General features: G+C 32.5%; 1 pseudogene; it reads left to right on the forward strand.

Moving 5' to 3' along the window:
* The first annotated feature begins 3,725 nt into the window (after positions 1-3,725).
* On the forward strand, positions 3,726-10,363 carry LOC131160977 (subtilisin-like protease SBT3.5; annotated as a pseudogene).
* Positions 10,364-13,448: the final 3,085 nt, after the last annotated feature.

Raw genomic sequence — 13,448 nt, forward strand, 5'->3', positions numbered from 1 at the left:
CTTTAATTTCCATTACATAATTTGGAGTTCACATGGTCACATGAGCCTCTTTAATTAAATGTAAAATGCCATCTATAGACACCTTCTTCTTAGATTATAGTCACCTCCCCATTTTTAAGAGGGAATTTCTTCTTGCTCTTATATAAATCACCTTGTTTAGGTATCATGCAAATCCATGTATAACAATAGGGGTGGGAGGCACTAATAACCCCTATTGGTTGAAACCTTGTAAATGAAGAATAATGAATTTCACTCAATAAAGTTAGTGAAATAATAAATAGGATTAAATGTTTTATGCCAGAGCTATTCGTATAATTGTCTTTTTACGAATTAATTTTAATCCATGTCTCTTCCAGGGTTATGAACCAGTGACCATCTTATCTTTGTTTTGGAACACTTTAAAAAGTACTTATGAAACTTATTTGCTCAAATTTTCAATATAGTGTTTAAGCTCACTTTCAATAATATGCTCAATTTTTAATAATCTTAGCAAATATTAAATGTGTTCACTTCATCATATTATTTATATTGCCCAAAAGATCATTATTCAAATATTTCATTATCACCAAAAGTTTTTTTTTTTTTTTTAATTTTAAAGGTAATTTATTAGAGGGAAGAAGCAAGCAAGAAGCTAAACTTCCAAAGGCAAAGAGAACAAACTTGCACCCTAAAAGTAGGGTAGAATCAACGATAGTACTGAATCATCACACCCCCCCCCCCCCTCCCTCCTCCAAGTCCGATATAGCAACAAAAACTTCCCTCCTCCTAATCAATAAGCTCAATTTTTTAGTATCCAACTCATGGAACATTACAGAGGCGTCTATGTGAACATTGTTTGCCGGTGGATAATTATCATTGATATTCTTCTTTCCTATCCTTTCATATTTCCCCACATATGGCCACTAGAAATTGATAATCTAAACTTCTGAGAACCCCTTTATTTGGACAAATTTCTGCACGGAATAATGATATCAATCTTCTGGACGACCCAGTTAGTTTAAGCACTGCCACACACTGTGATCGCCTATATGTTTTCTGAAGGGATATGCAGAAAAAAAAAAAATGATCTACTCCTTCACACATTCTTTGCAAAACAGCACATTGGGTCACGTCCAGCCTCTTTTTTGTAAATTATCTGTTGTAGGTTTTTATTTTGGATTTCAACTGAAGGATGCATTGATCTTTGAGGCAGAAATGAGGGGTTTCGCAATTCATTTTGAGAGGCACGCTTATGAGCATCTGAATACATTGTTGAGAAAGGTATTTATAACACTAACGGGTGACTGTAAAATTTGAGGGCTAAAAGACCCCCTAAGTCGAGATGCGACCTCTCTTTGTTAACATGTATTATAATACTAAGTAAGGCTCAACTATTGTTTGACTTCCTTGCCTCTAGACTTATCTAACAAAAGATAAGTCCAAAAGGAGTTATTGTTGGAGGTACTCACAATTTCTACCACTCTAAACTTCCTTCGACTGGCCAAGAGAAAAATATTTAAGAAAAAGTTCTTGGAGGGTTGATTTAGTGGCCCACACTTGTCCTATCAAAAATTTTATTTTACCTCTGTCTCCAATTTTGATTGATACGCAATCCCAAATTGTATCCTTCAATCTAACTATGTACTTCGACGAATCCCCAACCAAAGCTACTTGAAGGCATGGTTGGAGACCACTTAACTTTATCATACCAGTATTTAACACAAAGCACCGATTTCCGAAGTGCCTTGGCTTCCCTGCTAAATCTCCACAACCATTTTCCCATTATATCTTTAATCATGAGCTCCATATTTTTAATACCCAACCCACCCCTGGATTAGGCTTTGAAACTAATTTCTAGTTCATGAGTGGGTATTTGAATTTCCTCCTTCCTTTCCATAAAAAATTCCTTTGCATAGACAACTTTCTTTGGCAAGGGAAAAATGGACAAGAAATATGCAGTTTGATTGAAAGAACTGAACTTGATAGAGTCAACCCACCTCCCATTAAGAGAAATTTTGATTTCTGTGTAGGCAATTGCTACTCCATTTTTAAATAATCGGATCCCATACATGAGAAGAAAGCTTGCTTTGACCGCCAGTGGGAGACCTAAGTATGAAGTAGGAAATGAGGCCTAATTTACAATTTAAGATTTCAGCGATCTCATCCACTTTGCTTGAAAGTCCAATCGAAAAAATAAGGTTCATAGAGAGATCAAACTTCTTTCGTTTAAGTTATTCATTTAAGTTCGTCTTTCATTTAAATTTTCAAATCTACAACTCATTATGCTCAATGATAATTAGTTATAAAATCAAAATATGTATTCAAATTGAGCAAGCTCCCCCCTAAACCAAAGCATTCAAAATTTCTAATACGGTTTGGCAAAAAATCATTTCACATAAAATATTTCAATCATTCTCAACATTCGACAAAACTTTTGTTTATCAAAGTAAATAAAAAAGAATCAAATTCAAAAAAAAAATTATTATCATATTTTAAGTAGCAGAATATTTGCCCAAAATGTCATATAAATAAATATATCAAACAATTTAAAGATGAAACTTTAGGTAAAAACAATTGGTTTGAAATTGTAAGAATTTTTTAAAAAGCCCAAGTTTCATTTTTCAAAGGAACCATTTTCAACTAATTCTCAAATTTAAGGATATTAAGCAAGTCATCTTGAATTTTTTTTCATTCAAGGAGGAGGAGTTTATCTCATCTTTCTCCTCAATAATCATGAAGCAAATGGCATTGAAAGTCTTTTTCTTGAACCTCCTATTTTCCTTCTTGAAATATAGGCAATTGATTCAAAGATGACCCAACTTCTTGCATTCATAAAAAGTAACTTTTTCTTGCTTTTTTTTTTTTTTTAATTTTTTTAATCCTTCTTAATTTTCATGTATCTTTTAAATTTTTTTGTGATGAGTACTATTTCTTCATCGCCATCTTCCTCTTCTTCCTTTTCTTTTGTTGAGGCAAGTGCTAATGTTTTCTTCTTGTCTCTTGTATCCATCACCCTCTTTACTTCCATTTTATGCACAAGAAGAAACCTAAATAACTCCTCAAGAGGAAGTTCTTGTAGGTCTTTTTACTCTACAATTGTGGTCTTCTTGGCCTCCCACTTTTTTAACAAGCACCTAAGTATTCTTTGCACAAGTACAAAATTAGCCTAATTCTTGTCAAGAGATTTTAGAGCATTAATTATATCAGCAAACTTAGTAAATATATCATTAATTTTCTTATTTGATGCATTTCAAACATTTCATATTTCATGACAAACATATTTATCCTTCAATATTTTGCCCTTGAGATTCCCTCATGGATTACATGAAGTGTGCGCCAAATTTGATTAGTAGAGATATATTCAATGATGCAATTAAATTCTCTGTAATCTAATGCATAATGTAAAATATTCATAACTTAGAGTTTATTTCGCTCATGCATTTTCATTTTCATTCCACATATTTTTTAAGTTTTGGTTTGGTCTCACCATTCTCCACAATGGCTAGGCGAGTGGATCCATCTTGGATAACATCCCAAATTTTAAAATTAAAAGATTTTAGAAAAATGGTCATCTTATTTTTTCAATAGGCAAAGTCTTCTCAATTAAAAAATGGAGGTCAAATGATGGAGAATCCATCAATGCCATTGTTGACAATTGGCATAAATCATTCAAAGACGGTTAAGTCAAAATTTAAAAGAAGAGCCCTTACTCTGATACCAATTGTTGATGGAAGTGGCAACCTAAGATGGGGTAAATTGAATTTAATAAAATTAAATGTTTGATACAAAAGAAACCAAGAAAAATACACAATGTCAAAACAATTCAAAAAGAGAAGGAAAGGGAAATTGAAAACTCCTTTTATAGTGGTTCCGCTATCCTCACTTACGTCCACTCTCTCAGTGTCACTGTCTTGAGGTTCTAGCATTCCCTTTATTTTAACAGAGACTAAGGAAACTAATACAACCCCTTATTTTTTGAAGACAAGCCAAGCAAATTACAATCCTTATTTTTAGAAGACCAAGGAACCAAATACAAGAAAGTTTACAAGAAAAAATTTCTTCATAAGGAATAATTTATAAACTTAAGCTCACATAAGAAACTCTCAAAGAATATGCAAGATTAATGCTCAAGAGTTTTCTAAAGTTTCTTTCAAGAATGAGTAATTTATAACACAAAGAGAGACTAAGAGATAATTGAAAGTAAAAGCACTTTGATATTCAACATGTATCTTTAACGTTCTCTAACCTTAAAGGGTGTATTATAGAGAGTAGAGAAAAACTAGTCCCTTTCAACCCCTTGGAGCATTTTTGCTACTCAGAACGGTCAAGTGCTTATTGGACCCAGCTAACCACTTACTAGCCGTTAGATAGGAAAAACTAATTGTTGCAGGCAAAGTTTGCCATATCATTCAACCGCTTTTAGGGGCCAATCAACCACTTATAACTTCTACCTAGACCAATTGAATGCTCCCTATGACCAATCAATTGCCCCTATCCCAAGGTCAGGTTTAGTCATCCTTTTGTTCCAGTAATTCTCCATTCTAAGTTCATTAGTGCTATGACTTCTATATTCATATAGTTTTATAAATTGAAGTACAATACAATTGAGAGAATGACAATACAAACAAATAAAGCTTTAACTCTTCAAACCTCTATTGTTTCTTCAACTTCAATAGCTTAATACTATAGAAAACAACTTAAGTACAAGTTATTAGTACACAATAGTTTCTTATTACCAAAATCAAGTTAATGAAACCTTAAGGCTAACAGATGGTAGTAAAAGAGATGACAATTTTGTTTTCGCTTTTAAATTTTGCACTATTTTCTTTTGTTTAAACTACCTAGGTCCCTTTCTCATTTTCTCCTTGGGATTTATTTAAAAGAATTGTCACTTGCACGGCATTCATTTTTGCTGATTTTTTTATATAAATTATCCAAATAATTAAATATTTATTCATGAAAAAAATGTAATTGTTTGTAATTTTATTTGATAGCAAAGAAGAAGCCATGAAATCAATGTTATATAGCTACAAGTATGGGTTTTCAGGATTTGCTGCAATGTTATCTGAGTCTCAAGCCAACAATATTTCAGGTAATGTGTATTTGGAGAAAAATGTGATTTTCTTCTTAATGTGATATTGCACATGAATAAGATGCAATAATAAGTATTACTTATAATTCATATACCTTATTAACAAATAAAAATACAGGTTTTCCTGAAGTTCTTGGTGTATTTTCGAGTAGAATTTTGTCTCTCCACACAACTAGAAGCTGGGATTTTTTACAAGGAAAACCCCAAGTAGCAAGTGGAATATTTAATAAGAGTCATAATGGAAACGGATCAATTATTGGCATCCTTGATACTGGTAAGTACTAAAAACACCATACGCAAGTCAAGTTATGGAAATTTTACTTATTCATATGCACTTTTGTGTTCTTGCACTCAATTGTTATTGTATAGGAAATTGGCCTGAATCTGAAAGTTTCAATGATGAGGACATGGGACCGATCCCATCCCATTGGAAAGGGACATGTCAAGAAGGCGAAAAATTCAATCTTTCAAATTGTAATAGGTTAAATTTTTTCACATTATTCATCCTTAATTTAGCATTCTTTACTACTTTACACGCCATTTTCTTCACTTTTAGTAAACTCGAACATTAAGGTGGAGACCCAAAAATCAATGTTCCATTATTTCTATTTAAAAATACATTGCTGGTATAACTTCCTCGTTTTAATTATGCACCTTGAAGATCATTTTGTGGTATAAAAAAATTTTAGCCCACATTGTTGCCTTCGAAACTTAGTCATTTTAATTGTTACAGGCGTCGAGCATCCAATTTCTCCTTGTAATGTTGTAACATCAAATTTTGCTAAAATATTATGAAATTACATAGAATATATAGTGAGTCATTTTAATTTGATGATGCTTTTATAGCCTATTTTTCTACCTCTTGCATAGCGAGAGCTCATTCTTGTATTCCGATGGAATGTATTAACACAATGTTACGACCCTACTAACAGAAAAATTATTGGCGCACGTCGGTACATTAAAGGGTACGAAGCACAATATGAAAACGTGAACTCAACTGGTTGGGGTGATCTTTTATCTCCACGAGACCAAAATGGGCATTGCACTCATGTAGCCTCTACTGCAGCAGGGGCTTTCGTACAAAATGCAAGTTTTCTAGGACTAGCTCAAGGATTGGCAAGAGGAGGTGCCCCATCAGCGTGCCTAGCTATTTACAAAACTTGTTGGAGCACTGATAACCATTGCGCTGAAGCTGATATTCTTGCTGCTTTTGATGATGCTATTTATGATGGAGTGGATGTTGTTTCAGTATCTATTGGATTAGTAATCCCATTTCGACCTTATATTGTGGATGCTATCTCTATCGGCTCCTTTCACGCTGCAGCAAAAGGAATTTCTGTAGTCTGCGCTGCCGGGAATGACGGCCCTTTCGCTCAAACAGTTCAGAATACTGCTCCATGGCTCATCTGTGTTGCTGCTTGCACCATTGATAGATCTTTCCCCACTTCGATCACACTTGGGAACAATCAAACGTTCGTGGTACTTTTACTCCTTGAACTGCAGAAACATATTTTTAGTTCATTTTACAAGAAGTAGCCTAAGCCTTAGGTCTAGCTGTGAATGCTAATAAAAGAATAGAACAACAAAGCATAACAATATCTATATATGTGTTGGTTCAAATTAAATCGGATAATGTAATTTGATTCCATGCTACTTCATATCCGTCAACTCAAATTCTTGGTTGATTGATCCAACATGGTTTGTTTTCATGCTCCTTTCGTAAAAGCATCCCTAATTTCTTTTAGTGTCTGCAACTATTAAGGGAAATGCATGTGTTCATCCCATCTCATTTTCGAAAATCACAATACTCATATTTTACTCCCTTCGATTAAAGTTTACATGTCAACCAACTTGTGATTCCAAATTCTATTCAAAACTTCAAAATTACTGCATTATAATAAGCAATCTAAGTTTCTTCTTGGTAATTTATTTATCCTGCTTTGAATAAGCCATTGAACATGAGATTCACAACTAGGTAATATAATGCTGAACTTAATACATAGAAAAACACAAATAATTAGAAAAATTGTATCCTTGCCTATATCATATGCCAATGTTTCAAGTTATTATGTCATTTTTTGAAGTATGTTCTTTAAATAGCACACTACTGTGGAATAACTTTTTGTAGGGCCAAGCTTTAAATACATGGGAAAATGTGAACAACTTCTATCCTCTTAGGTATGGAGAGGGTCTTGCATCAATTGGCGCAAGCTCGGATGATGCCAAGTAATACAACTCTCCATTAATTTATTTTTACCATCACAGTCAATATGAACCATCCTTTCCCTTTGTTTCTTTTGAAATGTAACTATGTTAAGAAACTCAAATTCGCAATGTTTATTAATTGTTAATAGAAGCTGTCAAATTGGCTCCTTGAATGCCACACGAACAAGAGGAAAGGTCGTTCTCTGTTTTCAAACTCAATCTCAAAGTTTAGTGTATACCGCACAGTTTACTGTATATAGAGCAGGGGGAGTCGGTCTCATCTTTGCCCAAGCACCCACAAAAGAAATTGCACCATCCGAACGATTTCCAGTTGTTCAAGTGGACTACACAATACGAACATCTTTTTGATTATACGTTGTATTAAACAGGTAACATAGCATTTAAAAAGAGTTAGCTTTTAGACTCTATTTGAAACTCGTAAAAATATTGCGAAAAAATATTTTTTTTTTAAATTCACATTTTCATATTTAATTATCAAATAGCATTTAGAGAGTGTTGACTTTTACATTCCATTTAAAACTCGAAATATATTAGAGAAAGGAAAATATCAAAAAATTCACACTATCATGTTTGGTTATCAAGAAAAAGTAAAAAAAAAAAAAAAAAACATACAAAAAATAAATAAATAAATTTCCTCCTTATTGTCCTTTCATTTCCTTTCTCCAATTAAAATTTTTTATCCAAATGGACTCTTACCTTATGCTTTGAGATGCCTTGGATTTGAATAAAATGTATTATAAAATTGTATTGAAAGTTTTTCAAATCTATTCAAATTCAAATTTAAGATCCGAAATTCATGCTTCCAAACACTATCTTAGTGTTTTTATCCATTCTTTTAGTGCCATCTATAATACAGTTTGGTTGTTGGTAGACAATTGAAGATCTGCATCACAACTAAATAATGTATCAATGGTTTTGAATTTTTGTTTCATGCCAGTAGGACCTAAAGCCATGGGGTCATTACTCAAATTCCACTATTGCGATCTAGTTTCTCCAAAAAGCTTTTGTATTTACATCACTACACACACACTTGCATTGCACATAAATTTTTAGAAGAAAAATAGCATTGAGTTAAATATATATATATATATATATATATATATATATAATTTTATATTATTTAATTGTAATATGTTATAAATTGAATTTTAAAAATGTTATGTTACCATCACATCACCTTCTAACCCAAAATAAACAATTGAACAAAATGCGCATTACATTTCACATGATCTTATAAAGATTCTATGAACCAAACCACCAAACAACACCTAATCAAAGGTTGAATTGTATAAATTAAAAGTAATTAGTATGCATCTTGAATAATAGTCTTAAACTAAATGCATGATTGTCAAATTGATGTTTTATTTTACTAAAATGGGCTTAACTAGTATCCTCTCCAACTAAAAATTTTGAATGGATTGATCATGGTTTTATTTAATATCTAAAGTGTTCATTCTTGTCTAAGTACATAAATTGCAGGATAAGACGCTATAAAATTTCATAAGGTGGATGAATTGTTTTATGTTATCTAATTGCTAATCATCCAGCATACTTTACGCATCTTTCAAAACAAAGTAATTATATTTTGTTGTGATTATAATTGCTATAAATAAAAACAATACTTCTACAAGATGTATTTTCTTGCATCAATCGATATGATTATGTGTGTGAGCGTATATCTTTTGTTCTAATAGATTTTATTTTATACAAGTTAAATGAGACAAGAATTTTCGTTATCAGATCAAATTGATCTGGTATCTTAAATACTAACTAAATTTGGACCAGATTAGATCATAGGTTATATTATGACGAAGTAAATGATATTGAAGTGCCTTTTTAAAGGAAAAAAAAAAATGGTGTGCACAACATTCATCCTATAACTAGGATGCATGTGTTCATGATTTCATAGTCTTATAATTTCGAAATGCATCGTCTTTCAAAACCTAGTGTCGTAATTAACTTGCTTGTTTAAGTGACCCTTACTAATGGATTTTCTATGCTATAGATACCCTAAGGTCAAGATTAGTCCCACAACGACAACAATAGGGAAACAAATTGCCCCTGAAGTAGCAAGCTTCTCTTCACGAGGACCTAGTTCTCTTTCTCATGCTGTGTTGAAGGTAATAACATTATTTTTACATATTTTATTTCATTGATCATTTAACTAATGCAGGTATGTATTTGGTTAGCCTGACATTGCTGCACCGGGAATTGAGATATTGGCTGCTTGGTCACCTTCTTCCTTTCCCTATACAAACTTTAACGTTCTATATGGAACTTCTATGGCCTGTCCTCATATATCAGCCGTTGTTGCTCTTATTAAATCTATTTATCCCACTTGGAGCCCTGCTGCCATCAAATCTGCACTTGTCACAACAGATAGTTTATCAAAAAGAATTTATTGAAGTTACTTCTCTCTCTTGTGTAGTGTGTGTTTAAAAAATATTTCTCTCTCTAATTTTGTCACACATACATGCACCCACTCGTACACATGTAGCTTCCATAAAGGATGTATATGGTCAACACATTGTTGCTGAAGGACTTCCAAGTAAACGGGCCGATCCATTCGACTTTGGAGGTGGCGTTGTTAATCCTAATAAAGCCATAGATCCTGGTCTTGTGTTTGACATGGAAACTTCTAACTATGTCAATTTTATTTGCTCCATGGGCTATGATGAAAGTGATATCATTCAAATGACTGGGATGCTCATCCAATGCAATGGAACAACTAATTTTCCTGAAAATCTCAATTTGCCCTCTATTTCCATTCCGGAACTAAAGACTTGCTTAACCATATCAAGGACAGCTACAAATGTTGGTCCAGCAAATTCTTGGTACATTTCATTTATCGAAGCTCCCCTAGGAATAAGTTTGATAGTTGAACCACCAATTTTGCTCTTCAACGGAGCCTTAAAGAAGATCAAGTTTAAGATCACAATATGCTCCCAACTAAGAGTTCAAGGACGATACTCATTTGGATATATATATTGGACTAATCCCAATCATTTGGTGAAAATGCCAACAATCATTCGTCCAATAATAGAAGAATTTTATGCAGATGCATGATGGAAATGCTAAGCTTGGCAACATTTCTTTATCAATCATGATTGCTATCAATGTTCAACTTCTTGTCAACTACTTTGTTAGTACTATGATCAAACTTGTTTGTTACTGACGGGTTGATTTTTCTTATTGTTTGTGTTTTCAACTTAGTATATCACTAAAATGGCTTTAAGAAACATTGTGGATTTGAGTTTTCAACAATCCCTTCATCCCCCCAAGTTCAAGATGCATGTCTAATCTTGGTAAGTATAATAGTATTAGATATCTTAAAACTAATAAATACGTATGTGAAGAAAATCTAACTCATTGGTTCTAATAATGAGCGTCTTGGCCTAGTTAGTTATTTCAATTGCCGACCAAAATTGGCCTACAATAGGTTTGTGCAACGGCGGCTCAGGTGGATGGCATTTTAGGTAGTCAAAGGCCTAGAGCTACAAAAACCCCTCTTGGCTCGTCTAAATGGAAAAATAGAAGATCCATTTGACTTGACTTTATTTGTCAACTTAACGCAATTTAGTCCTCTAATCATCACCATCACCATCATTATGTTTTAAATTTATTTTTTACAAATTAAAAAATGTCAAACAAAACCCCAAAAAATTATTTATTATCATTACTAGTATTAGAATTATTGCTACTACTAATCATCATAATAATTATTACTATTAGGATTAGTATCATTCTTAGTGAATCTTATTACATATTTTATTTAGGCCATTGATGCTTCCAAAGAATTATAAAAATGATCGAGCATTTGAAAATATGACTTCTTGAAATGTGAAATTTTCTTTTATATTTGTCTTATTATATTTTGATTCATTCATTTCATGTGTTTTATGTTAAAAATTAGTACAAATTTAGAAAATTGTAAAGCTTTGCAAAATTTTTTTTAAAAAAAAAAGTTATGCTTTTTTTTAAAATAATTGGAAAATAGGTTGTATTTAGGGTTCTAACTATTTATATTTTTAACTTGTTAGTTGTTTTGTCTTTTTTTCTTATAGGAAAAGAAAACTTCATTCATAGGAAGACAATTTACGTAAGAAAGAATGAGACGTCTCCCCAAAAAGGACCTAGAATTATTCAATAAAACCACTTAAAAGAATATCAAAAAATTAATAAATCAACATTGCAAAATTTTCCTCCAATTTCTATGTAACTTATGAAGAATAATTCCTCTCAAAAAACCCAAACTAGCACCCACTGAGGCCAAATACTAATTTTTTCCCTAAACCTGCACCTCATTTAATTTTTTCCATTGAATATCCTTGTGTTACGCATCAACCATAACACCCATAAAACTATGAATATTCCACACTTCCATAGCATTGCCTTGTCCTTACTCCTACCAAAGCCTTTGAAAGAAATAGCTAACAATTCACCAACCAAAGAGGGAAAAACCCAGGCATCTCCTAAAATAACAAAAAGCATATTCCAAATCCTCCAAGAATATTCATAACATAAAAAAATAGGAAAAGTCGTCTCTGAATTTTTGTAATAGAACACATAACATCAAAAGAGAGAGCCTTCAAAGGCCACCTAATTTGCAACAAGTTATCAGTATTAATTTTATTTAGCACAACAAACCAAATGAAAGCTTTAATTTTGGAGGAGCCTTAGCCTTCCAAATGACATGTTATGAGTGGGAAAGAAAATTTCGAGTCAAGAATTTGAAAAAAAAAAATCCCATCCATATTAGAAGCTTTCTTAAATGAATAATACCTAGAAAGTTCGTAATTCGAATTCTTGATTATAACTATCTGTGTACCATAAGAATCATTAGTGAATGTCCTAAATTCTTTACACACTTCAATTATTATTTTTCTTCTTGTTTGCCTTACTTCTCACTTGATAGATCGTTGAGGCAGCACTTGACTGGCCCTTAACATAATCTAGGGGACAAATATGGTTCAAAAAGTTTTCTTAGATGAATGGAAATGCCTTAACTCAAATGATAACCGAGAGAGTGTGATAAGCTAATGGGACAATAAATGTTCAATGGAGTTTCTACTAATTGGTTATTTATCTAGGTTTGGTTAATAGATCACTATCAATTGCTTCATCTCTTTCATCTCTAAGCTAACATAACCTAGGTACAGGAAAATCTATAGTTTCAATATGCACAAAAAAAATAAGGCTTGGGAATATGGTTATATGAGAGGAATGTATTAGCACTTCTTACATGCCAGTTTTTACAAACGATATAATTACCTTTGAATTCAATTATTCAAGACTTAAGGTTCTTATAGTTTCTTAGATTTCTAGCTCTTAAATATTAACTAGTCTCACAAATGCGGAAGTTATTCTCACCTCAGGAGGTTTAGAAGGATGCAATCACCCCCTTATGAATTATATTGTTAGATTAAGTACCAAAATGTTTAACGCAATCATCAAGAAAGTTGAAATTATTGAAGTAGATAAATCACCCCTTTAATTCTTAGAGGAGACAACATTTTCCCATTTTATATTATCCATCATGGAGTAGCACACACAAACACAAAAAGATAAAGGCAGTGAAAAAACAACCAAAAGCCATGCAGACGTGTCACGCAATCCAAACCCTAACCTAAGCCCAATCCAACCTAACCCAGGTTACTTAACCTAACCAAGCCCTAAACCCTGAACCTAACCTAGGTTAACCTAAACCCAACCCTAGTCCAACTCAAACCCTCGTCCCTATTTGAATCGTAAGAAAATGATAGAAAACACCAAGAAAGTAAAAGAAAGTTAAAAAAAAAAATCAATAATGAAAAGGGGAGACTAGATACGGAGATTGAGAAAGAACCAAGAGAGACAAAGAGAATGAAATAAAGAGATCTGGCCTTACCAAGAGACAACGAGAATGAAAGAGAGAGATTGGGGCTTATCATTGTGAGATCCAAGCTTGGATCTAAAATAAAATCAGATAGCTTAAAGCTCTCTTCTCTCGTTTTTGAATTGGGACCTGCACAAAAAACAAAAAACAAAAAAAAAAAAAAAAAAAAAAAAAAAACAAATCAAGGAGATGAGGGAGAGATAGAAACTGTCACGACCTACTCATTTTCCACATATATATATTTTTTAAATAATAAAATCATCATCAAATCATAAA

The sequence above is a fragment of the Malania oleifera genome, chromosome 7 (genome assembly GCF_029873635.1).
Source record: "Malania oleifera isolate guangnan ecotype guangnan chromosome 7, ASM2987363v1, whole genome shotgun sequence".
NCBI classification, from domain to species: domain Eukaryota; kingdom Viridiplantae; phylum Streptophyta; class Magnoliopsida; order Santalales; family Ximeniaceae; genus Malania; species Malania oleifera.